This window comes from Phoca vitulina, unplaced genomic scaffold (genome assembly GCF_004348235.1).
Source record: "Phoca vitulina isolate PV1807 unplaced genomic scaffold, GSC_HSeal_1.0 scaffold10, whole genome shotgun sequence".
NCBI lineage: Eukaryota > Metazoa > Chordata > Mammalia > Carnivora > Phocidae > Phoca > Phoca vitulina.
This window is the reverse complement of record NW_022589713.1, coordinates 38773313-38800452: the sequence shown is the minus strand read 5'-3', so window position 1 is coordinate 38800452 and position 27140 is coordinate 38773313. Positions and strand designations below refer to the sequence as shown.

The 27140-nt window shown below is 38.9% G+C and overlaps 1 protein-coding gene and 1 pseudogene across 2 annotated transcripts in view; both read right to left on the bottom strand.

The window, feature by feature from the left end:
- The window catches only part of RBMS3 (RNA binding motif single stranded interacting protein 3), a 1498583-nt gene that overhangs the window by 510451 nt on the left and 960992 nt on the right, over positions 1 to 27140 (bottom strand). The window lies entirely within an intron of this gene.
- On the bottom strand, positions 13539 to 13715 carry LOC116635341 (annotated as a pseudogene).

Sequence of the window (27140 nt, the reverse complement as noted above, 5' to 3'; positions counted from 1 at the left end):
GGGGAATTGTTTTGCATGAAAAAGAACACACCTATGACACTTGAGAAGGTCATGGGCTAAAAGGAAAATGTAAGAAAAATTCAGCTGTTCCCCACATGTGCTACGGTTACAGATGTGTATTACACAATAGGAATTCACCTAGATGTATCTATACAGACAAGATATAACATATTCTGCTCAGGAGGAGGCCTCTTGTTCACTTGTCTTAAAAGTTAACCACTGGTAAGCCAAAGTAAAAGTTGATACGTTTAGATAAATGGCATATATTTTTCATATGCATGAGAGCATAATGGTTCTGCTTTCCTTAACACTAAATGTAATGAAAAACTACATTTCATGCCCATAAAATTGAAATTCTATTAATAGTCTTTAGCCCACTCCTCACCTGAGTACTGACATTTTAATAAGTTGATTATTTTCTCCATTATAGAGGTAATATATCTCATAAAGTCAGATTTGGAAAATGTAGGAAAAAAATAGGAAGATGAAATTATTCATAATATCACCACACAAACACTTACTATGTTGGTTAATTTCCTTTTCTACATATGTTTGTTCTTATTTATGTGTTTCAGATAGTCATACCACGTATATAATCTTGTATCCAGTACTAAGGCTTTTATGGACTTTCTATATGACTTTTTTAAGAATAAGCAGTGCCAAAATCAATGTATTTAACACAAAAATCCTTTCACTACTGTTAGAAAATGTTAACAACGTAAGCCACACACAGACAAGCAGGTATGAAAAAAGTAGTGATCCTCACTGGGTGGTTTATAAAGTACATACTTAAAAGGGCATCTTTATTATCACTAACTCAGCAATTAATTAACTCATTAGCTTATTTCTTCATTAGTTAAGAAATTATTAAGAATAAGTTACCAAGTACCAAAGACTATCCTCAGGAATGTAAAGGTGACAGCTCATGTACTGCATTTCTATTCTCTTGTTTTTGTTTCATGTATATATATCATCAGTCCACTATATGTTAGCATAACAAGCAACTTCCAAAGAATAAAGGTGTGGGCAACTGACACCTACCCATGTATGTGTCTGTTGCCTGTTTTAGAATTAATATTGGGGCACCTGGGTGGCTCAGTTGTTAAGCGGCTGCCTTCGGCTCGGGTCGTGGTCCCAGGGTCCTGGGATCGAGCCCCACATCGGGCTCCCTGCTCAGCGGGAAGCCTGCTTCTCCCTCTCCCACTCCCCCTGCTTGTGTTCCCTCTCTCGCTGTGTCTCTCTCTGTCAAATAAATAAATAAAATCTTTAAAAAAAAAAAAAAAGAAAGAAATAGAAACATACTTTAAAAAAAAAAAAGAATTAATATTGCTACAAGTATCTTTGGAGCTAACATTCATTGTTTCCTCTTAGAAATTACATGGTTCTCAAAAAATAACATGAGAAAGCATTGAGATCTGTATGTTTGTGTGTCTCTGTGTATGTGTGCTTGTAGAGAGGTCTCTTCCTACAGCCTCAACAGTGGGGTCACTAAGAAAAGATTTACTCTTGTTTGGGAAATAAGTAGTATTTCTATTTAAGGCTGTTGATACACTGAGAGAATTCATTCACTGCACATAAGTGACGTGTCTTTGAAATACTCGGAGGAATCTTTGAGGAACTATGAAACTTCAACTTCCTATTATATGGCAGTATAATAGGATTTTAAAGAATTTACCACCAAATTGCATTTTAAAAAACAAACAGACGTTTTAAAAACTTAATATATGCATCACTATCATTTTTCATATTGTACTCAAAAAGTAAAAGCTGTGGTTAGTCATGGATTTTTTTATTTTTAGATTTTAGTGTATATATCCAAACCCTGTCTTGTTTTATTTGCATTATAATTTATTATAATTCAGGATACTGAATTTATTAGAACTCAAATTAAAAATAATAGATATGTTTATTTTAATTGTAATTACATATTATATTATATAAAATTGTATATATGATCATTAAATTATATATGAATTTAGGTAAATATATTAATAAGTATACAAATGAATATTGAATATGGGAAAGATTATTTATGACATATGTAAAAGATGTAAAACTTTAGATGAATACACATCATATGCTTAAGAAATTACTAGTTTTAATTGTGAAATATCTTGCTTGCCTCTCTCTAACCCCATTTCCTACACCTCCCTCCACAGATAATCATTACCCTATATTCTGTAATAAAATATCCCTTGCTTTTCTCTATTGTTTTATCATACATATATGATAGATATTGTTTAGGTTTGTTCAGGTTAGAACTTTACTTAAATGAATCGTAGTTTACATATTTTACTGCAACTTGCTTGTTTTCACTTAATATTTTATTTTATTTTTCTCATTTTAAATCATGAATTCAACCATGTTGATGCAAGAGACTGTGATTCTTTTATTTTCACTGGGTTATGATGTTCCTTTGAATAAATAATTCATCATTTCTTTACAGTGGTCCTATTTTCACTTAGTTTGATCCATACACATCTCTTTATTTTTCCCATTATAAACATTGCTGTTATTACTAGTTTCATATCTATTTGCTAGTGCAAATGTGCAAGAGTTTTGCGAGGCTCTATGTTCAGGAGGGGGTGGAGGAGGCATGCAGAACACGTGTTGTTTCTCAAAGTGGTGGATCACCGGCAGAATACAAGGTTCTTCACAACCTTTCCAACGTTTAATGTTGCAGACTTCTATAACATTTCCTAAACAACTGAGAATAAAATACCATCATCCTTTGTAAGGTTTCCAAGTTTTACAGGTTAGGAAACAATGCATTAATGAAACTTGATAGGCAAATGTAAATTAGGCAAAGTTTCCAGGCATACCTCTCTGCTATTTCTGAGAATCAATACGCTGTAACTTCATTGAGTTGCGAGCTAGTTCCAGTATACGGTCTGATTTTTTAGAAAAGGTAAATGTTGGTAATATTATGTCCTGTTATGTCTCTATAATTTACCATGCTTTGAAGCAGAATGTTGAAACTGTATATGTATGTGTAACTTTAAATATATACAGGCAAGAATAGCAGCTGAAAAATAACATTATCTAGAGAACACCCTGTTTCCAAATACTTGTTCCTTACAAGGTTCTGCCTCCACAAGATTTCGGTCAACTTGAGGCAATTTACATTAGGTCTGGAGAAGACTGTTCTAGCCCAGAAAACTGACTCCATACAAAATAAACTAGTTAAACAAATAATTATTGAAATAATTCAAATAATCAGCATTTAACAGTCAAAACAAAACTATGTTTCCTGCTGTTGCCATAGAGACAAAATTAAGAGTTAAAATAAATGTTTCTCTTAATTCGAGTCATTTCTGATATACGACATAAGAAATCATAGTACTGTCTACACTGGAAAGCCCCAAAACCCAAGTCTTACAGACCTACTGTATTGTACTGAGTCCTCAGGATCAGCCACTTAACTTATTCCAGATTAGGATACATCCCATGGTGGTTTCCCAAGTGCAATGTCTATATAAAAAGTTGAGGCTTTAGGAAGGTAACATATGGGTATTGTGTATGGTTATCTAAACAAGCCTAAGTTCTATCAAGCCACAAGCCTTCTGGGGGATCCACCACCACAGAAGTCGGAGGACGTGAAGATCTTCTGGTTTACCATTCCTTGACGAAGGATGGAAAATTTCAAGAACATCAACAATGTAGCATGTGGACGGCTGGCAGACTCATAAATTCATTGTAAAACCACAAAAGCAACTGAATTTATGGAATCTATCATGACCCTGAGATCACTGCGACTGTCGTATATATTTCTGTATTATACATATATGACACCACATTAATGTAGAGGAAAAAAAAAAACAGCTGAAAGGACTAATAGCATTCCTTGAGAGGTTGAAGTTTACTTAAAAGGCAAAGAAGTTAAACTTTATTTATTCCTCTACCCTGATAAAAGTCCTAATAAACTGTCAGTTCCTTAAGTTAATAATAGCCTATCTGTACATGTTTTCTGAAGCCCAGTTCTTCCACCTACAAAAGATGTTACATGTTTACTTCTCATGTTTTATGACCTTGCTCTTCAAAGTGCAGTCTACAGAGCCACAGAAGAGTCATCACCTTGAGCTTCTTACAAATGCAGAATTTGAAGCCCTACCTCAGACCTACTGATTTAGAATCTACATTTTAGCAAATCCCCAGGGATTTCGTATGCACACCGCTGCCATAAACCCACTGTTTTATGACACATAGACACACAGAAGGCATGCAATTCTGTGCATTCTTGCTGAACCTAAGAGCTAGAAGAAATTAACTTTGTATTAAGAGTCAAGATAGGGGCGCCTGGGTGGCTCAGTCGTTAAGCGTCTGCCTTCGGCTCAGGTCATGATCCCGGGGTCCTGGGATCGAGCCCCACATCGGGCTCCCTGCTCGGCGGGAAGCCTGCTTCTCCCTCTCCCACTCCCCCTGCTTGTGTTCCTGCTCTCGCTATCACTCTCTCTCTAATAAATAAATAAAATCTTAAAAAAAAAAAAGTCAAGATAACTTTCAAGTTAATAAGACTCTGCATTTGCCAAAGTTGACTAGCTGAAAGATAGGTTGGAACTTTACGGGAGGCTCCTGTTTTCTTCTCCTCTTGCAAGAATTTGTTTAGCTCTCAGCTAATACGTTCTCATGGTCTATCATTAATACATGCAGACAGTGCACAGTATGCCAGAATTTGAGTAAAAGGCACTTTGGTCTCATCTAGGGAATTCTGTAAAATATGCAAGAGAAAGAAAAGCCTGGCTTAGAGAATGTGAGAACTCTTCAGAAATTTAATTATACGTTTTCACTTGGCCTAAAATGTCCCCATAGCCTTTGGTCAAACAATTTCAGAGTAATCTAGTGGAAATGGGATATGTGTTATCAAGTCTAAATCAATGCCAGTCTTATGTAAATAAAGATTTAGGGACACAGAGCCAAATTTCACTGGCACCCTGTATTAGTATCAGTAAATACAATGGTAATAAAACAATTAAGCGAACATTCAGACTGCACAGAGTTAAAATTACAGTGCAATTATTACCTAAATCACAGATTAAGAAAAACAAAATAAGACCAACCATGTCTATACATAAACAGTGCTTAATTTGTTATTGTGCTGAGCTCCATGTGTGTGCCTTGTGTTTGACAAGCTGTTCAGCCTCCTGCTTTCTTAAGTAGGTTTTACTGTTAAATTATGGCTAGAATTAACCAACATGCCAGTACACCATGATATTAATCTCCCAAGTATTCAATCACTTAACAATAGCATCATTATTCTAGAAAACTCTGCTTATTCACTGTTTGTTCATGTTTTCAGATGTTTCATTAAGAGCAATTTTATTTCAATAGAATTCAAAAGCTGTGCAAATGCATAATCTAAAAAAAAAATAGTCTTAAATATTTAATTTTCCAAAAGGAGGCCAAAAAAAAAAAAAAAAAGATAATAAAACAGTGACTAGGTCAGTGAAATCAAAACAATTATCTAAAATTAAAGTATTCTGGAGAGTTCATGGAAGGGGCACTTGAAAGGAGAATGTGAAATGTAGGAGGCTGACCTCTGCTTTTCAAGAGAAATCACCAACTTGCAGGTATGTGTTCTGTCAGCTGCCATAATTCAGCTGTAGTTGCAATAATAGTGTTGTGTCTCCTTCTTGTGACATATCTGTAGTCCTTAATTGGCATTGGTGTGCAGAAATGAGTATAATCGCTGTATCAGAAATGGCCTTCTCTTCAGACTACTGATTTTTATAGTTCATTAAAAGTATTTCTCAAGAGGCATTCATATTGAATTCTGACTTCCAGAATGACCACAAAGGAACAGTTAGAGGCAGTGAGTGAGGTCCTGTGGCGAAGTCACGCTGATTCTTGAATTATATCCAAAAGTCGTGAGCCCAGTGTTTCCAGGGCTTGCTGCTTACACAGCTGTTTAGATGGCCCAGGGCAAACCAAAATGACCAAATCTTTTTCTCCTAGGCAATTCCACCATAATATGCCCAGACCCAAATTGGTACGGAATTTAAGAAATAAAATAACAAAGCATATATGTAAACCACCCTTCAAGTGATTTCAAAATCTGAATGGCTGAAAGAATTCTTAGGGAAACTTAACTTTAAAGAGTGAGTAGTATGAACTAGTTGCTTTGGAATAAATACTCTGAATAGCAATGACTTCTGTCTTTGAAAATGTATTTTTTTAGGACCTTACATAAAATATTTCAGTTAAAGAGATTTTTTTTTTTTTTTTTTTTTTTTGCCATATAGATACCTAAGCCTATAAATACAAAGTGTATGTTTCTGAAAGGCCTCCAGGCTCAGGGGGCTCACCAAATATGCAAGGAAAAACAAAGTTTCAGAGGAAATGCACATTCCCCTCTATTTTGATTCCAAATCATAAAGCTGTTTAAAAAGATAAATGGAGACCACCCAATAGGCCAAAAATAATAGAAGCCATTTCTCTGGTGGAACATGTTAATTATTTATTATTAATTATTTAAGTATTACAGTGTTCCCGTCTCTAAGTATACACTTGTACATTAGAAACAGTCATTAAAATGTATTGCCTAACTACTAATGCTCAAGCTTTATACCAAGAAGCCGGCGTGGTTAACACCAACAAATCCTTTTGCTGACATTTATGTCTTTTATTCACGTGACCTTGGCTGTGGCTTTTCAGAAGGTAGGAAAAAGAAACAGCCAGATTTACATTTTTCACTCCCTATCTTTAAAACCCTGTGTGTTATTTTCATTGATCTTGTAGAGAAATGAAATGGCACTAGATAGGTAAATGAAAGTGTTTATCATCATCGTATTAATCTATGTATTTTATAACTATATGTCTGGCTTCTTCTATTATTGTCCTGGGAATACAGAGATGAATCAGATGTGAATTCTGTCCCCGAAGTGCTTACTGACTAAAGCAGGATCACAGACATGAAAATAAATCAGTCCAATATGGTGTTGGTGGTACCATGTGGCTAAGACCGAAGTACACAAAATGATGTATCATAAGGCAACCAGGCAGGCGTGGGTACATCTATTCTGGGAGTTAGGGATGGGTTGGGGATGAACTGAGGGAGATGAGTGTCTTAGGCTTTCCAGAGGAAGTGGCACTTAAGCTGAATCTGAGATGTGTATATTCATTTTTTTACCTGATGAACAACATTCCACCTGTGATGTTCATCAAGAGCCTGTGGATCAGTCATAAAGAACTGGTACCCATTAACGGTGCCATAGAAGATACACAGACACACACACAATAAAGTCTCAGGCCAGGGTCCTGGCTTTAAATTGCTTCTAGTTCTGCTGAGGGGTAACCATGGCTTCAACAATTCATTGGAAAGCCTAGTCAGGCTGATAATCTGGTCTTCTACAAACTCAAGAGAGGCTGGCGGTGCTGGGACGCAGAGGAGAGTGACCTTCAGCCTGAACTAGATCTACCATCTTGAGCAAATGCTTCTTCTGACAGTCTTGAGCCCAAACAAACACCCTGCAGTTGCCCATTCACCCACCTTAGAAGGGCACTTAGAGACCATCCATTGTTTCTCACCCCCTCAGGGCTTCACCTCTTACCTCCCATCCTCTCTGGCTATAACCACAGACTTACTCAGTTTTCTTCATCTTTTTATGTTTCTTTATAATTTAGAAACCCTTAGAGCCTCGGGTAGTGGTTAGGCTGATTTCCTCCTCAATTGTGGTCCATTTTCACACAAGTTATTTAAGAGCTGTAAGTGTCCAAGAAGCAATAAGATCACTACAGATTTTGAAGGCCTCCAAGACTCAATTATACATTATGTAGAAAATGTTTCACTGGTCAATGAGGAGATCAGGCTGGCTGTCAATTCTGAACTGTACTTGGATATGTGGAATGTAAAGTGGGGCAGCATCCTGTCACCTAAGAATACATAAGGCAACAGGAAACACTCTATTTACTTTGTTTGTCTTAAGTTTCAAAACATGGTGTAATGTAGTGTGTAAATAAAAGAACATTTTGGGGGATAGGTTAGGGAATAAAAGAGGATGAGCTACATAGAGTCCGCAGTGCCAACCACAGAAGATTTCTAAGTAATGAGGGTGCCCACTCCACCCACATTACCCTGGACTACGACTAGGTGTTCCAGTCCTTGTGACCTAGAGCCCCTGCGTGAATGAAGAACATTTCTACTTCCACATTGTTTAACTAACCATGGACATATGATCTTGGAATTTTGCTATTTTGACAAGTGGGTGTGTAATCTTTTGATAACCAGAGGACCTCAAGAGAATCATGGTGACAGGACTAGGCTCTGCTGGAAAGGGTGCAATGGTGAGATTCTAGGCCTGGCAAGAAACAGAACCTGTCTATGAACAATGGTTCAGGAACCACACCTGTGGCTCTGAATTTCAGCATATTACCCCAACCATCTCAAAAGCTAGATTCATGCACAGTTAAGCTCAATGTGTGAAAGGCTTTCCCAGGAGGGCAGGGCTGTGGAGAAGTGGCATATTCACCAGTTTGCTTTGCCAGTCTCAAGTTATATTGATATAGGTACATAGGCTCGATGGCTCTTCATCTGAGCATGGATAATGCCCAAACATTTACCTAAAAGCAGGTTAAATAGTAATACATGTGCGCTTGGTACCACATAGACACTCTGTAGACACATATCACCTAAATATCACTCTGTCATGGAGGCCCTTCTCTGAGGTTACCCCCCTCTCCAGCTTAAATCAAATCCTTGAACGTGAACTCTCAGAATACTCTGTTTTTCTTCCAGAGCTTCTAGTAGTTTCATGTCCCCCTCTCTTCATTAGACTTAAAGATTCATAAGGACACCATCATCATCTCTACTGGTGTCCTTTGATATCCCAACACCTAACACAGCACAGTCACATAATAAGCACTAAAAATTTGTTGAATCTGTATCTAAAAGTCTGTAGCTATCAGAAAAAAAAAAAAAGGTTTCATTTTGAAATTTGAGTCTTAGTTTTCTCAAGGATTTTGTTTCTAAGCAAAAGCAATAAGCAAAGAGCTCTTATCAGTAAAATCCATCCTTGTAGTTTATGGATTCATCATTCTCAACAACTTAGCTGTGGTAGCAACCTATGATTATACATTTTGGCACAGCATCAAAAACAACTTTATTGATACTGCTAAAACAGGAGAAGCAGGGGTGAAGTAGGTGTTGTATCCATTCTAAGGGCTGGGTGACATTGGGAAAAGCAGAACAAGAGGCATTATCCTAGCAATGACATTTAAGAAGCAATCAAGAAAAGTGAGATACAGCAGATATATGGCTGAAGCCAGGCAAGTGTCAAAAAGTGTCAGCCTGGGTCTAGGCTGCCCAGAAAGCTTAATGAATGGGCAACAGAAATAAATGAGAACAGGATATGCCATCCAATTAGGAGGTGATATATGACAGTGTAAGAGCACAAAAGTAGCCAGAGTTTTATTTGGAATTAACAACAAAATTAAAGGAATAAATAGCATAGTTTGAAGACAACCTCTCTCAAAAGGAGGCACACAATCTGAAGTTGCTGTTAAAACACCATTGAGAAAGGATCCGTAGAGAAATAGGATTTAACTGAACAAATGAAGCTGTACTTCAGAAATCAGATTAACAGTGGTAATTAGGACAGAATCTTCCTGGAGTGTAATTCTTTACATTTTATCATGCCCTTTAGTCACCCAGTCTCATCATGCATTATTACTCCATTTTCAAGAGAAAGAAAGAGAGACTCAGAATATTAATTTGCCCAAACTTCACAAGGCTAATACGTGGCAGATTGGAACTCCAAAGTGTAGACTCCGGTTTAAGCTTCCTGTTGTTGCAAACCCAAATACTAAGGTTCCACAAATATTTCACAGAGTAGAGCACCATTTCCTACTTCTATATACATATCTCAAAAGCTTCTCCTACACAATGTTGCAATATAACAGAGATGTGTGCCTTCCAAATCCTTGTGTATCAAAGCTTCTTTCTGCAACTGTTAGAGCTTGCTAACACTTTTGGAATTGTGTGAAACTAGGGACCCATTTTGTTGTTATTGTTACTGCTGTTACTGTCTGCATAACAGAAGTGTCCTGGAGAGAGGAACTATGGCATGGGAAGGCTGCTGAAGATCTGGAAAGGTAAAGCCAAGTGAGGTTTTGGATTTCAGGAAGGAAGATGAGAAGACAGTAAAGAGAAAGGAATGGGTGTGCTGTGAAGCATACCTCTCTGAAGGCAGAGACAGCTTTAGAGGGTAGGGGCATCCCAGAAAACCACAAGCATACTATACATGAAGGTGTTCTCAAAAGGGGCCTTCAGATAATTCTCAGATAAAACAAGGAGCCCATGAAAGGAAGAAGAGAGAACCAAATGTTACAGAGAAACAACGGCAACACAATGAGGAAATCAAGGCGGGAAATCTGCTTGAAACTTCAGGTGTCCATTGGAAATGGTCAATATTTTACACAATTTCTGGTCTAGTTTGCATTGGGCTTCTCTGTTAGGGAAAATCAACTTTGGACTGGAGAAGTGAGAAAAACTGATGGTGAGATCATAAAAGAAAACTGAGACCACCGAGGATAAGTTCTCTCGCAGATGAATTAAGGACTTGACAGCACAGAGAATAAAATGGAATAACCACTGTTAAGAGAGATATTGAAAGTGAAGCCAGGAGGAAATTGAGGAGGTGGGGTTTATGCACATCTTCTATCTCAAATTCTTGGAATTTTTGCTGAACTCAGCTAAAAGCCAAGGCATCTGCTATATGGACATAAATGGATTATCTGCCTAACATTACCCTAGCAACCAATCACATACAGATTAATGGAACTGTAGCTATACCAGCACCAATCACCTTTTCTTCAAGCAACCTACGCAAATTCCCTCTTTCCGCTATAAAAATTCTAACCTCCTTTGTCTCTCTGGAACACACTTTTGATTATTGTCAAATCTGTGTCTCCTGGAGTGCAATCCCTAGAATCCCAAATAAATGCACATGTTTTATTTTGCAGCTTGCAGTTTTGTCTTTCACTGGTTGACGGGACCATTGAGGGACCATGTATTCGGAAACTAAGGTGGGTCAGGCGCTCTCAGAGATCAGCCAGTATAAATGAGTTAACTCCTGGGAATCAGATACTGCTTCTGTAATTCCTTCTAGAGTTTATGTCTCTAACCCTGACCTCCCCTTCAAGCACTATTCCCAATTCACCAACTGTCTCCAATGTGGGGTGTGAGTAGAAATTATTAAAACTTTCTATTTGTATTTAATTTGACTTAAAAATATAAAAGAAATTAAGCATTACTAACTAAATTAAGCATCATCAAACATTTACTATGTAGATGGACACCCAGGTCCTCACTCTGCTTTTATGTAAGTTAGTCATGCGTCACCTAGGGCAGTGGTGACCTCAGATTGGGCTCCACAGATCAGAAGTGGCAGAACCCAGGGGCTTATTAAAAATGCAATTCTTATTAAAATTGTGATGTAGTTTATCCCACACCAGATGCTCTGAATCAGAATCTGGACAATGGGTAGGAAGGAAAAGGGATATAACCATCTTTTTAACAAACCCTCCAGGTGATTATTAAGCATACATTCAAAAAACATTTATTTAAGGCATGCGAAGTCTCCTGTGAGGATATATCGGTGGTATTTTATTTATTGTGATTTACATTAGGAAATCATTTTAATCTGGGATTCAGAATTTATACAAACACAGATCTATAGATGCAGATACACAGATATGTACACACACCTGCAAACAAAACTTTCATGAAACAATACTTATGGTTACTATGTTTAAAAGATCCTGACACATTGTATTTTATTCTATTCTAATTTTTACCCACCAGACTGATCTCAGCAGCCCCTGATTCTAATTGACACATTGAAAAATCCTGTTCTATTATGTATATTCAGAAAAGACTTTGGGACAGTAAACCGTCTTCTACCAATAGTATATTGATTTTATTTAGCCTGGAGAAAAGACCCAAAGGCTCTGACAATTACCTTGTTACATTTGTGAGGCTGTTAGCCTAAAGAATTAGTTTTGCTCTGTATAGCAAAATGTATTTTGACTTGTTATAAGAAAATACCTCATAAACAACGAGAGTTTATCAACAGTGACATGACATCTATCAAGACGCAGCGAGTTCATCTCATTAGAAATGCTCAAGCTAAGCTAGTGGACCACTTGGCACTTTGATTTCAGATGGAACTCAACCTTTAGAAAATCCTTTTCACTTAATGCGTTTTAATGCCCCCTCGAGCCCTGTGATTCCATGGTTCTTTCAATTCTGGATTCTTGCTTCGCATTAGCACATTTCTGATCTAAATTTTCTATTGCACTTACTCAAAGGGCCTGTATGATAGAAATGCACCTAAAGCAGAAATGCCTGAAGTTAGAAATGGTGCACTTAGCAGTTAGCACACTGCTATGATTATTTCCTTCCCTTTGTCTCCCCATTCAGCTCTACGGTCCGCATGGCCTGGATCTTTGCTCTAATCACTTTTTATTCCCAGCACCTATCACAGCAGCTTAAACATAGCTAGCAATTAGTAGAAATTTGCTGAATTAGTTAAAGACTGAATGAATGAACCTCTTTCATGATGATAAGCACCTGTGCCCAGGAAGCAGAGGGCAGTTTATAAGAAGAATACAATTTGCCTTTATGGCATCCTAAACAGGTAGATAACAAATAATGCTATTCTTTACTTTTTTTAGATGAATGTTGTATGCTCATGTAATTGTTCAGCTGGTAGTAAGACAAAAAGAGAATACAAATCAAGTCTCCAAATTCTAGACAAGCTCTGCCCGATGGCACTCCTGATGAGAAGTACTCTCCTCGCTAATAGTATTGCATGATATGGTATGCTATTAAACTGTGCGAGCATGTGGGCAGGGATGGTGGTGAAGTTTAAGCCAAGCAAGCCGGCCTTGTCAGCTTACTTCCTAAAGATAATGAAGAAAAGATGATGTGTGGTTCTCAATGGACCTTGGGAAATGCCCTGCACATAACAGGCTGTGAATAACTCACTGACCAGAGGGAACATATGACTTGCGAGTTCTATCTACACATCCCAGCAGCCTCTTCGGCAGAGTCACAATAACCTAGCCAAGGTAACAGCCTCAGAACATGGTGCTTAGATCGCTGTCACATCATTTACTTCACCACCCAGGCTCTCTCACTTCCTGATGTCATTGGGAGATTAATTAATTGCAGAGAAAACTTTTAGGGAAATTGAATAAAAGAAGACATAGTCCTAACTCTTTGTAAAAAGTTATAAAATATGCTATGCTTCTCTTGAGAGTATGGTCCTAGTATTCATCCTATGGAACCCCTTTCCATCCAAGTACTCAAAAAAGACAGATAGTTTGCAATACTAAATGCATATGTTTTTTGAAAAACAACTTAAGGGGCATCTGGATGGCTCAGTCAGTTGAGCGTCCAACTCTTGATTTCGGCTCAGGGTCGTGGGATCTGCCCACTTCGGGCTCCCAGCTCAGCAGAGTCTGCTTGAAAGATTCTCTCCCTCTGTTCCTCTCCCTGCTCACTCTCTCTCTCTCTTGCTCTCTCTCTCTCAAATAAATAAATTAATTAATATTAAAAAAAAAGAGAGAGAAACAACTTAAATAACAGGTCTTTTTCCCTTTGTCCTGCCAAGATTTTTAGTAGGTGTCTTATTATTTCTACATAATTATTTTTCAATTAGCAATAATCGTGCCTCGGATAAACCTCATTGGCTACGATACTGCCACTGCGCAAAGCTTACATAATTATTTTTATATAATTTAAAGGCTTAACCATGAGTAACCATGAACAATATGTGTATAGATATTCAATACAGAGATAAACAGTTTATCTCTAGCTATGTATTGATTTCAGCACTATCTTTCCTTCAAAAATCTTCCCTACCTTGCGTGTCTGTTCTTGTACCCATTCAATTTATAGTGGCAAATATAGAGTGGTAAATACAATATAGTCCTTGTTTGCAAGGAGTTTACAGTCTAGTTGGAGGGGAGGACAACAATTTAAAGATGTAATTGTGGGGGCCTGGGTGGCTCAGTCGGTTAAGCGTCTACCTTCAGCTCACGTCATGATCCTGGGGTCTTGCATTGGGCTCCCTGCTCAGTGGGCTGCCTGCTTCTCCCTCTGCCTCTGCCCTTCCCCCCACTTGTATTCTCTCTCACTTGCTCTGCTCTCTTTCAAATAAATAAATAAATAAATAAATATCTTTAATAAAAAAAGATGTAATACATTGTGGATTGATTATATAAGGACTAAGTATAGGATCCTATTTGAAAAATTCAGAAAGCCATCTGGTCTAATGTGAAAGGAATCAGGAAGGGCTTCCTAGACAAACTGGCATGTAGACTGGTGCCTGACCAGGTGTAGAGGGGTTACCTAGGTAAGAGAGTGATGGGGAAGGGAGATTATTCCAGGCAGATGTGGCAGCAGGTATAAAAGCCTGGAGGCAAAAGATGACAGGGCAATTGTAGTGACGTGAGGTAAGTTTACTGATGTTGAAATAGTGCAAAGTGAGAGATGCTAAGAGGTAAGGTTGGAGAAGGAAATGGAGAACCTAGTTGATCCTGAGTGGTCTTTATGACATGCAAGGACTGTGGGACTACTGGAAGGGCTCTGGGCTTAGAGGTGACATTGTCTGGATCACATAATGTGAACCTGATTCTAGTTGCAATGTGGAGTACAGATTGAAGAGCCTCTGTTAAAGGCACGGGGAACAATCAAGAGGCCTGTTCAGTAAGAGACAGCAGGATCCTAGTGAAGGCATTAGTAGGGAGGATGAAGGGCAGAGGATGGACAAACAGAGGAGAAATCCAGGAGGTAGACATGACAGGGTTTGGCAACTGATCGGATGTGGAGGTGGAGAAAGACAAAGAGTTAAGCATGATTCCCAGATTACTGATTTGAGTGAGTCAAATCTACCTCTATGCCAACCCATGCCATATGCTGTACACATTAGTGAACCTGGGCTGCAATGTGGCTCTGTGTGTGCGCTGTGATGGCCCATTCGAAATGCTGTTCAGGCTTTTCTTTCTGCCTCATCATAATGCAAAGATATTATGCATTATGATACTATGATCTCTAAAGATACTTTCTAGGTCTACTCATGCTGACTACATTTTTATCACACTATTTTATGTCGATCACTCTCATATGAAAGTTGTTTATATACTTGTGTTCTTTTTTCTTGTAATAACTTTTAAGATCTACTCTCTTAGCAAGTTTCAAATATGCAACACAGTATTAATAACTATGGTCAACATGCTGCATATTACATCCCTGTGATTTATTTATTTTATAGCTGGACGTTTGTGCCTTTTGGCCCCCTTCATCCATTTCACCAATATAGACTAGTTTAATTCCTGTGCCATGCCTTCCTTCACCCCTGTATTTTTAGGGCTATGGCAGGACGTATGCCTTGCCACGTATTTCTCAGATCACTTTCCACACACAAACACTTGGTTCTTTAATTGAAAATATCCATTTAGAGATGCAAGAGTTTAAATTTTTTTCTGAGTTTTCTCAAATACTTATGCATGCACACATACTTGAATAATGTCTTGGAAGTACAATACCCATTTTTTTCTATTAGAAAAAATTCTATTACTGTGAAAATGGTCATTACTTTCTTATGAATCTTAATGAATGCATCCTTCTGGTACTGTTCATAATCCCACATAGGATGAATAAAAAGATGCATGTACTATATCCAGTGGTACATAGTGGATTGGATAAATTGCACAGGGAAGTTCCCCAGAGTGAATTAGCATCAATAATACATGCATATCTATATTCTATTCTGAGTCATGCTCATTGCTGCTACTGAAAATCCATTGTGCTGATATTTGTGCTCAGGATGTGCCTTTATGCATTCAATACTTTACTTTTAGTTAATATTGCATTAAGTTCTATATTAGAGTAAATTATAGGGGGTGTGGAGTATCTTCTGGAAAATGCATTTTTTTAAAAATGGTCTCATTTTTCTTTTCTGAATTAAACACTCAAGATAAATAAGAAGTGCTTTGGATGTCACATAATTTTAAAATAAGATCTACTTCAGATACAAATTTCCTACTCACTACTTCTAAAATACTCTACAGAAACTAATTTTTCTAATTCTATACCCCACCACACTCCCAATTTGGACTAAAAAAATGGTGACTATCATATTAAATATTAGTGATACATATATAGCCGATCCTCATTATTCACAGATTCTGTATTTGTGAATGTACCTACTCACTAAAATTTATTTGGGACCTCCGAATCAATTCTCGCAGTGGTTTTGTGGTCATTTGTGGATATGTGCCATGAGGTGAACATTCTGAGTTGCCTGATAGGCATGTTCTCAGCTGAAGTTGAACAAAGCAATGCTCTGCCTTCTTGTTTCAGCTCTCATACTGGAAACAAGTGTCCTTTTGGCAGTCTATTTAGTATCACATTTTTCACTTTTTTGTTTTTTTGGGTTTTTTTTGAATAGCACTGAAGTGCTCTCTAGTGTTCCTAAGTGCAAGAAGGTTACAATGTGCTGTTAAAATAAAATTGGAAACCAGGCTTGAAAATCCCCCATGCAGACAAAACCATTTGAGAGCCATGTAAGCAAAACTAAAACTAGCTTATTTCATGAAAATGAGTGTAACGTAGGTTATTTCTTGTAAATGCCTCCGACAATCATAAAAGAAACTTAAGTCATCTCCCTAAAAATGGTGTAAGATAATCACTTTCAACCAATCCCCTGCCATCTGGAAACCCCCACTGTAAGAGCCAATCATTGTAAAGGTTAAACAGTCCTCATTTTCACTTTATAAGCCATCCTATAATGTCATGCTTCTGAGCTTCATGTCAGTTTTGAATTTGAAAGCTCCCAGTTCGTGAACTGTTCTTATATGCACAATCAACTCTTACTGATTTGGTGGTTTAATTTTGCTATTTCCAGATTCTTAGCAATGTCTCATAGAGAGAACGTGTGTTGGATAACCTTTGTTCAGGCATGAGTTAGAGGGTTGTTGGCCATGAGTTCAATGTTAATGAATTATATTATATATTAAATAGGTGTCTTTTTTTTAAGATTTTATTTATTTATTTGAGAGAGAGAGAGAGCACAAGAGGGGGTAGGGTCAGAGGGAGAAGCATACTCCCTGCTGAGTAGGGAGCCCAATGCAGGACTCGATCCTGGAACTCCAGGAATGACCTGAGCTGAAGGCAGTCGCTTAACCAACTGAGCCACCCAGGAGCCCTAAATAGGTGTCTTTAAACAGAAACACACATAAACCAAGGTTATGTATTGATAGGTTGATGAATATGTTGCGATCAGAGTTTCACAGAAACCTAACTCTATTAGGTGCAATGGTTCAATTTTTGCTAATTCAGACTTTACGGAAATAACAACTACAAATAACAAGAATCAACAGAACTTTCATATTTGGAAGCTAAAAAAAAAAATTCTTGCTGTAAATGGTGATAATTTCATTTCACAGTATAATTTTATGTTACTGAAATTTTTTAAAAATACATACAAATATAGAAAAGAAAGAGCTCTCCCTTCAGAATGCTCCCTTCAGAATCTAGCAGAAGAGATGAATAGGTACACATGAACTAGAACACAGGGTGGTAAATGTGATAATCAACATAGAAATAAGGTGAAGTGGGAATACAGATGCATGTTGTGGCAAATGATTTTGTGATAATTGGAGAAAGAATATGGAATGCATGATGCAATGCATTTGAGCCGGTTTCTTAGAGATGAGTGGGAGTTGAGCAGATAGATTAGGAAGGCGATGGAGTGAATGAAGGCTCAAACACAAATTATCCAACTATGACTTCATGAACAAAAATGCCAAATGCCAATGTGCTATTTTGACAACTGAAATGGCTCTCTAAATAAGAAATGCAATCCTATCTACTATTATGAAATTCTTTTTGAGTGAAATATTTATTCATTAAACTAGTAACAGATTTCTCCTTTATATGATATACACGGCTTGCTTTGTCTGTGAACCACACTGTCCTGAGGGCTGTGGTGCATGGTGAATTTCAACAATAAATGTTTCTTGGATAAAAGGCCAAATAAGTAAAAGAATGTCAGTGGACCTGATCAAAAACAAAAACAGGGGATGCCTGGGTGGCTCAGTCCGTTAAGCGTCTGCCTTAGGCTCAGGTCATGATCCCAGGGTCCTGGGATCGAGTCCCACATCAGGCTCCCTGCTCAGCGGGGAGACTGCTTCTCCCTCTCCCTCTGCCTCTCTCTTTCTCTCTCTCTGACAAATAAATAAAATCTTAAAAAGAAGAGAAAGAGAAAAAAATATTTTACAGTTGCAGTATAACATTGGAACTATGTCCTGTTCTGTTTACTTCATCTACATTAAGTGATAGACATATGCCTCATATGCCTCATTCCAGAAAGTGATCAAATATTAGGAATAAAAGACAAGTTTCATAGAAAGTATCCTGTTGGTACTTGTCCTCTGTGGTGAGGCGGGAATCCCAGCAATTAAACACAATGGAGTCCTTGTTCCTCTGTGCCAATATTTTTAATAGATCCACCATTGTAGTATACTTCAGCTTTCCCCGGGAAAAATTACAGGCATCCTTTGAAAGATGCTGAGAATTACCCGATGGCTATGTTCAAATCGCCAGACTTCGTTTTGAACCATTCTGAATAGCTCTCCATGTTCCAGGGAATCAACATGGAGGGCACAGTGCTGAAAACTGCATTCTGGTGTCTGTTAGAGAACAGTGGGAAAATGATCTTGCCAGAGTCCCTTCTCCCCACTCCCACCGCAACAAAAGAAGGATGAGTGCTTTCCAAAGACGCTGTGCCCAACTCCTGCTAACTCAGTTTAAATTCATCAGCAGCTGCAGCGAACTTGCAGATGGTGCCAGACCCCAGGAGGGGAACACCTACAGGGAGACGGGGCCTCTTGAAAAGCTGTGCTCTCTCCTGCCCAATAGCCTAACATCAAACTATTCTCAAGGTCCAGAAGTTCTGGCAGAAGTATAGAGTTAAAAAGCCTAAGGAAGGGATTTTTTTTCCCCACTTTGGAAACACAGAGAATATTTAGTAAGACCCTGCTCACCCATTGCTAATGTCATTATACTCATTGATTATGACTGTATCTCCCGGGCCAGTTTCTCCTCCCTCCCACCTCCCCACCTCCCCACCTCCCTACCCCAGTTTCCTCTTGACAAGTTCGCTCACCAGGCCCCTCAGTCTTACCAATTTTCACAAAGGACAGCACCAAATAGATGCCAGCAGGGCCAAAGGCAGATGCCAGGAGGCTGTCACTTCTTTGCCCCTGGCTTGTGTGGAAGGCCAACAGCTCCTGTTGATTCTGCTCTCTTCCAGCCAGCCCCCAGTGAAAGCATGCTCTGGCCAGTGCCTCCACCGAGACAGCCCCCGCTGCCAAGGGTTCTTTCAGCTTCTGGTGGTCTAGAAGCATCCTGCTCCAGCCAGATGCCAGAGCTCAGGACCCAGGCAAGACAACCTGCTGGAAACCACCCTTGCCAGGCCAAAGCCCACCACGAGGCGAGAAGGGAACAGAGCCAGAAAGAGCCTCAAGGGTTCAGTTGCTAACTGGGTTGGAGGATCTGGCAGCAGAGTCATGGCCCCAGGCACGCTGCTCAGATTCGCTGCAACAACCAGCTGCTTGTCTGGCTGCTTGTTGCTAAATAGCAATCTTGGCGTCTAGCCATCGAGCTGGCACCGTGATGGAAATGCTACAGCTCAACAGTTTTCACCAGGCTGTGCCAGCCTAGAGATACAGAGTACTTCCCTGCCTAAAATCCATTCCAGTGGTATCTACTTCCCGTGGAAGACTTCCATCTGAGTTTTCCTTGCCTGAGTGGAGGAATAACATTCCAGAAAAAAATGGCTGAAAAGTAAATGCTACATACTAAAATTTCTCTCCCAAATGGGTTCACATGGCAAAACATTTGCGATTAGGTAAACGTGGTGTCCCTGAAACAGTTGCCCTTATCCCTGAGGCTTCTGTCTTAGCGAGCAAGAGAAGCAGTAGGGATTCAAAGAGCTTTCAGTGTAAACTCCATGAATACATAGATTTTCTCCTATTTATAAACATATTAATAGCAGAATTATATGTATTGAGTTGCTGTCTATCCAGGAATCCTTAAAAATGTATACAGGCATACCCTGGAGACATTGCAGGTTTGATCCCAGACCACTGCAATAAAGTGACTAACACAAGAAAGTGAGTCAAATGGAGTTTTTGGTGTCCCAGTGTATATAAAAGTTATGTTTGTACCATACTGTAGTGTATTAAGTGTGCAATAGCATTATGTCTAAAAAACAACGTACATACCTTAAGTAAAAAATACTTGATTGCTAAAAAATGCTACCCATCAACTGAGCTTTTAGCAAGACACAATCTTTTTGCTGGTGGAAATAATCTTTTTGCTTTTGTACTATTCTAAATCCCTTATTGTCATTTCAACAATCTTCACAGCATCTTCATCAGTAGATCCCATCTCAAGAAACCACTTTTTTGTTCATTTATAAGAAGCAACCCCTCATCCACCCAAGTTTTATCATGAGAAGTGCAGCCACTCATCTCATCTTCAAGCTCCACTTTTAATTCTAGTTCTCTTGCTATTTCCACCACATCTGCAGGTACTTCCTCCACTGAAGTCTTGAACCCTCAAAGTCATCCATGAGGGTTGGAATCAATTTCTTCCAAACTCCTGTTAATACTGATATTTTTACCTCTTCCTATGAATCACAAATATTCTTAATGACACTGAGAATGGTGAATCCTTCACAGAAGGTTTTCAATTTACTTTGCCCAGATCTTTCAGAGGAATCGCTATCTATGGCACCTACTGCCTTACGAAACATATTTCTTAAATAATAACACTTGAACGTCAAAATTACTCCTTGATCCACAGGCTGCAGAATGGATGTCATGTTAGCCGGCATTTTTTTTTTTTTTTAAGATTTATTTATTTATTTCAGAGGGAGAAAGAGAGAGTGGGGAGAGGGGCTACAGGAGGGGAAGAGAGAAACTCTAAGCAGACTCCATGCTGAGCATGCAGCCCAATTCAGGGCTCAATCCCAGGACCCCGAAATCATGACTTGAGCTGAAACCAAGAGTCAGATGCCCAACCAACTGTGTCACCCAGGCATCCCATGTCATTTAAACAACATTATCTCACTGTACATCTCCATCAGAGCTCTTCGGTGACCAATGAATTGTCAATGAGCAGTGTTCTTTTGAAAGAAATCTTTTTTTTTGAGCAGTAGATCTCAACAGTGGGCTTAAAATATTCAGCAAACCATGTTATAAACAGATGTGCTGTCATCCAGGCTTTGTTGTTCCATTTATAGGCAGAGTAGATTTAGCATCATTCTTAAAGGCACTAGGATTTTCACAATGGTCAATGAACACTGGTTTTAACTTAAAGTCACTCATTAGCCCCTAAAAGAGTCAGCCTGTCCTTTCAAAGTTTGAAGCTAGTCATTGACTTCTCTCCAGCTATAAAAGTCCTAGATGCCATCTTCTTCCAAAAGAAAACTGTGTCATCGACACTGAAAATCTATTATCTAATGTAGCCACCTTCATGAATTATCTTAGCTAGATCTTCTGGATAACTTGCTGTGACTTCTATATCAGCACTTGCTGCTTCACCTTGCACATTTATGTTGTGGAGATGGCTTCTTTCCTTACACCTCATAAAACAATCTCTACTAGCCTCAAATTTTTCTTCTACAGCTTCCTCACCTCTCTCAGCCTTCACAGAATTGAAGAGTGAGGGCCTTGCTCTAGATTAGGCTTTGGCTTAAGGGACAGTGCTGTGGCTGGTTTGATCGTCTATCTAGACCACTAAGGCTTTCTCCAGGTCAGCAATAAGGCTATTTTGCTTTCTTGTCATTTGTGTGTTCACTGCAGTAGCACTTTTAATTTCCTTCTAGAACTTTCCTTTGCATTCACAAGTTGGCTAACGATTTGGTGCAGGAGGCCTACCTCAGCTTTCAAGCTGCTTTCCTCACTAAGCTGAAGCTGAATCACTGCTAGCTTTGGTTTAAAGTGAGAGACAAGTGATTCTTCCTCTCACTTGAACACTTGCAGACCATTGTAGGGTTATCAACTACACTTATTTCAATATCGTTGTGTCTCAGGGATTGGAGAGGCTCAAGGAAAGGGGAAGAAAGAGGGGAATGACCAGTGGGTGGAGCAGTCAGAACACATAAAACATTTATTCACTAAATTCGATGCCTTATATGGGTGTGGTTTGGGTACCCCAAAAGAATTACAAAAGTAACATCAAAGATTACCAATCACAGATCACCAGGGGCACCTGGGTGGCTCAGTCATTAAGTGTCTGCCTTCAGCTCAGATCATGATCCCAGGGTCCTGGAATTGAGCCCCACATCCAGCTCCCTGCTCAGTGGGGAGCCTGCTTCTCCTTCTGCCTGCCATTCCCTCTGCCCCCACACTTGTGCTCTCTCACTCTCTTAAATAAATAAATAAATAAATAAATAAATAAAATCTTTAAAAAAAAAACTACAGATCGCCAAACAAATATAATAATGAAAGAGTTTGAAATGTTTCAAAATTACCAGAACGTGACACAGAGACACAAAGTGAGCAAATGCTGTTGGAAAAACAACGCTGATAGACTTGCTCGATGCCGGGTTGCCACAAACCTGCAATTTGCAAAAAGCACAGTATCTGCGAAGCATAATAAAGTGAAGCACAATAAAACGAGGTGAACCTGTACCAATGTTTAAAAACATTTTCATGCCATGTAAACTTCAACCAGAAAAAAAAAGTGCATTCAAGCACACTTTCAATATTTTGCATATGTTTTGGCAGCTCCTTAGAACCTTATAAGAACCCAGCTTTAACTTTAGATTTCTTCTGTTTAATATAAAATACTTGATTTGAGCTACTCACTCAAGAAGGGCCAATATATTTTTCTCTCCACTTCACTGCATGATTACTACCTGTTTTTGTAAACTATAATCTAGATCCTCATTTGAAAAATCAAGCAAACAAAGGTCAAGTAATTTGGTGGGACATAAATGATGACTAATTCTTTTGGCTCAATAGCTGAAACTGTTTCTTCTCTACAGCTCTCCTGGACTGATTTCAATTTTTGCACAAAATATATGCAAAAACACTTGAAGTTTACTCATCCATCGTGTTACTAATACTGGCTGATGGGCACTCTCAGTGTCAGAAAAACTTAATTGTTCATTATGTTGATATTTGGAATCACAGAGCTCCCTTTTTCCAGTTGTTTTAAGAAATCTGATCTTTGGTATAGATTTTATAGAAATTGTTGATTCTAGAGCACACAGTAAACCGTATGACGATGTCCATAATTAGAGCCATGTCAAGGGCTCTAAAAATAGGAGGCAGCTATTAAGCCACCAGCCTATCTAATGTTATTTTCCTTCCATTGCTCCAGATTGCGAGAAAGCACATCTATGCTTTGTTTAAGACTGACCCACATACCCCCGAGGGTTGTTGTCCATGAGATATACAACAGAGAGGTAAATAAGTTGAGATTCACCTAGGAGGGACACTTCCCATTAGGGAGATAAATATTGTGCATATCACAGTCAACAGCTATTAGCACCTTACAGAGGAAAATCCATGCGTCTGTCTGATGCCATGTATAAATGTATAATTTGACATCCTGTAAACATAAACACACCTGGATACAAAAAACATCTCCTCTGAAAAGCTCATGGTCCGATTGGTCTTTGTTGGCCCAAAATATCTCTCATAACACTCACTACGCAGGTAATGGTTTTATTTGTTTTTTATTTTTTCCTTTCTCAGGGTAAACAAAGGGGATCAAGCAAATTGTACTATTGACTTACGAGTTACACCTTGATTTGGTCACACCATTCATGTAGGATGTGCTGCAACAACATGACTAGTCTTTTGTCTGTTCACTCTTTCCTAATGTCCTTTACTGTTTGTGGGTTTTTTGGGTTTTTTTTGGCTTTTTTGTTGTTGTTGTTGTTGTTGTTTTAAGTCCAAAGAGGGGAGCTGCCACTGATTTTTGAAAGTACCTTAGACAATATGCTATAAGAATTTCTTTCTTGTTTCACCTTCTTCACCATCTACACCTCTCCAACTGTCTGGCTCAGCATTTTGCAGTTACGAAATGGTTGGTCTTACAGTTTGAATATTCAAAGAGGTATTAAAACAAATTAGTTATTCTGAAGTTTGATTTCTATAGGATGTGGTTTCTTCCCATTCTGTCTTAAGGAGTAAAAATTAGAAGAGTTTAAGATGGAAGAAGTATTCACAGGGCCTCTGGAAATTTGTTCCAACACTTAACAATTCATGCCACAAATTCTTACCGGGCACCTGACATGTGTCAGGCATTGAGCTAAATGTTGGGGAAACAATGGTGAAGAAGACACCATTCGTGCTCTCAAGGAAATTAGTCTCCTAATATAAAATGTTAATAAGCATGTAGACACTGTGTGTGGTGTGTGTTTGTGTGTGGTATGTGGTGATGTCTACTAGCCATAGAACTTGCTTTGGAAAACTAGCCACTTTTCCAATTTGCCCCACTATTTTTGGTATATTTTGGTATATTAAGTACATGTTTTCCGTATCCCTTCTTAATTTGATTTTTTTTTTTTTTTGCGTTTGTTTTCTATGTATCACCATGGTTTAGGCATAGGGCATCTATCTTTCATCAGGTTCTAAAATACCTCTATGAACAAAGCATCAGGAACAAAAGATGAGTAATATATTTGCAGCAACTTCACTGCTTTAACAATTAGTATTAACACCAAGCGGTTCTTTGCACAAAGGCAACATAGGATTCTGAATTTAGGTGAAACCACTGTCACTAAAATCCAGGTAAAATTGAATGTCATACTTGAAAAGACAAATCTACTTACTCAGTAAAGACCGATTAATGCTTTGGTACATAGTGTTCATTAGCAGAAAGCAGGGCTCTCAGAAAAATGGAAATCCAACAGTTGTATGTTTTGTAACAGAAGGAGTCTGGAAGGTCATAAAGCCAGAGGGGCAACTGAGGCTTAGGCAGATAAGGGGACTTGTCATGCCATGGAGCTCTTGGGTGACAGAACTACGAAGAGACTTCAGGTCTCCCAATTCCCAGCCACTGCACTAGTGGCCAATTCTTAGCAGTGTTTACCTGGACCACATGCATTCCCAACCATTCCTTACTGGCCAGTTGGGAGCTCTGAGTAGGGGGTAAGCACCCATGAGCTGAGAATCCCCTGCCTTGGGCATTCTAGGCAGACTAAGCTTGTTACAGCTGGTTTCCTTCTTGGTCCTACCTTAGAGGCTGGAGTTCCTCAGCTTCTCTCACTTTGCCCAGAAAACTCTCAAATGAGTGAAATAACATGAACTATGCTGCTAGCATTTCTGTCAACACAGGAACGTGAAATTGGAATTCTATAATGACTGTGGTAAAAACGAAACGGGGCAAGTCGGAAACCCGAGTCCTGTGTGGTGTTGCACTGACTGTGGCATCTCAAACTGACCCACTGGTGCCAAAGAACAAGAGAGTGTGATGTAAGAGTACAGTCAAAAGAGATTTTTGCCATAAAACACTATTTTTGAGCTATGTTGAGATAAAGTTTAACTTTCTTTTTTTTTAAGATTTTATTTATTTGAGAGAGAGACAGAGAGAAAGCAAGAGAGAGTGCAAGCAGTGGGAGAGGCAGAGGGAGAAGCAGGCTCCCTGCTCAGTGGGGGAGTCGATCCCAGCACCCTGGGATCATGACCTGAGCTGAAGGCAGACGCTTAACTGACTGAGCCACCAGGCACCCCAAAGCTTAACTTTCTTGCCTTACACTAAGACGATGGCCCTTTTAGTATTAAAATGAACTTTTGGAAAAAAATGTGATAGTGACAATAAATTTATGCTATTAGATCTATGTGCTAGTAAATAATAGGAAATAAGCATTTTGTTTAGTATCATTCATTGCTTAATAAAATTAAAAGTTGGTAATACCTTGTTGGTCATCCTTTTCTTGTTATGTAACTGTTTTCCTAAATCTGAAAGTCTGGGAATTATTATATAATTCTACTTGGAATGTTTGGCATTTACACAGACAGTGAGCAATGGGAGGGATAAAACTATATCAAAGGGCATTTATATCACACTGATAATCAGGAAATAGTGATTTCCATCTAAAACACAGTTTCATACTTTCAGACATTTTATCATAATTTGTCTGAAGAGTTGTTCATGCTTTCTTTAAAAAGGGAGAAAGGTCATTAACGCAAACAAAACACATTTTGCCGAGGCGTTTCCCTCCAAACTAGACGCTCAACATTACTGAAGTAGCTATTAGGCAAAGTGCTACACCAGCTGAATATTATAGGTATGTTGTTTTGGCAGAAGTTTCCAAGTCATTAATTGATTTTTCTGTAGTGGCTCAGGAAGTCATTCCTCCATGCCCACAGACAGGCATCTCTGAGACTGGAGTTTGCAATATGGTTTGGTGTCACCAAGGAATGGCAGTGGAAGTAATTCCACCACCCCCCCCCCCACACACACACACCCACTTGCTCTCTACATCCCTAGGGACTGATGTACTGAAGTTCTAGGCCAAGTTTTGATAAAAAGGGTCTGGTTCTACAACACATGTGTTTATTCCAATAGAGAACCAAGTAAAGAGGGAGAAAGTAGGCTCTACTGCCTGGATCCGAGTTCCCCATCCAGCCACTTGTAGGACAGGCCCGTAGTTACACATAGCTTCAGATGACCTTACCTCTCTGTGCTTTACTTGCCTTTGCCGCAGAAGAGAATAACAGTAGCTCATTGGAAATGGAAGGGGCTGATCATTCAATGAAATACCTACACAGAGCATTTTGCCTTGCCTGGAACTGAGGGGTTCCCAGGATATGGGACTTCCGTGCTGAAGCTGCGAAAGTCCTGGACAAGCCACAAACAGCTGGTCACGCTACCTGACAGGTGCTTGCAACAACATCTGATACAGAACACTCACGAAAATGTCCGCTCTCACTATAAGTGTTGCTCTTTTCACTGGAATTCAAATACGCCATGAATATGAATGCATTCATCTTCCCCAGAGTTAGCCTGAAGTTGTAACCTAATAAATACGATCCTTTTGCTTTAGAGTTAGAGAAAACAGAGTCACATACAGAGGCAGAGAACCAAGAACTGACTGTTTATGTCAAGGCCC